Source organism: Etheostoma spectabile, chromosome 6 (genome assembly GCF_008692095.1).
Source record: "Etheostoma spectabile isolate EspeVRDwgs_2016 chromosome 6, UIUC_Espe_1.0, whole genome shotgun sequence".
Classification (NCBI taxonomy): domain Eukaryota; kingdom Metazoa; phylum Chordata; class Actinopteri; order Perciformes; family Percidae; genus Etheostoma; species Etheostoma spectabile.
The window spans coordinates 25,175,199-25,175,709 of NC_045738.1; the positions used below are offsets into that span (position 1 = coordinate 25,175,199).

At 54.0% G+C, this 511-nt stretch overlaps 1 protein-coding gene across 1 annotated transcript in view; it reads right to left on the reverse strand.

The window, feature by feature from the left end:
* cdk14 (cyclin dependent kinase 14) overlaps positions 1–511 on the reverse strand; it is a 205,066-nt gene that overhangs the window by 109,096 nt on the left and 95,459 nt on the right.

Consider the following 511-nt stretch of genomic DNA (forward strand, 5'->3'; position numbering starts at 1 on the left):
CCCACCGCGTCAAAAAGCAACACTGGGTCATGTGACTTTGGAGTTTGTTATTGTTTTGGCATAAAGTCTCCTTCAGCGTCATATCTAGACGTTCTTGGTCGGGACTCTCGCGGTGTTCCAAAATGTATGTTTCAGTGACACTAAGGACACAAACGGGACCTGAACCCTGGTCTCCTGGGGGAAAGTCCTGCATTGTTTGACCCATCCACCCCCCCAACCAACCTCCTTATGAGGATTTTGGGTCTTTCTCTCTTAACACTACGTCATCTTCCAGCGCCGTGGGGGAGCCGCTGCTCCGCCCGGAGCGTTCCATTCCGACGCTGAAGGGGGATTTTGACCTCGGTCTCGGACGCTGAGAGACACTGACCGGGCGTCAGGATTTCCCGAGTTGCGAGTGAGGACGGGTTGAGTTGAACGGCTGCAGAGTGCAGAGAGGTGTGGAGAAACCGGTTTACCACTCAAGCAGAGCTGTGACTTCTTCCCAGCTTAAAGAAGAACCGGCATGACCCCC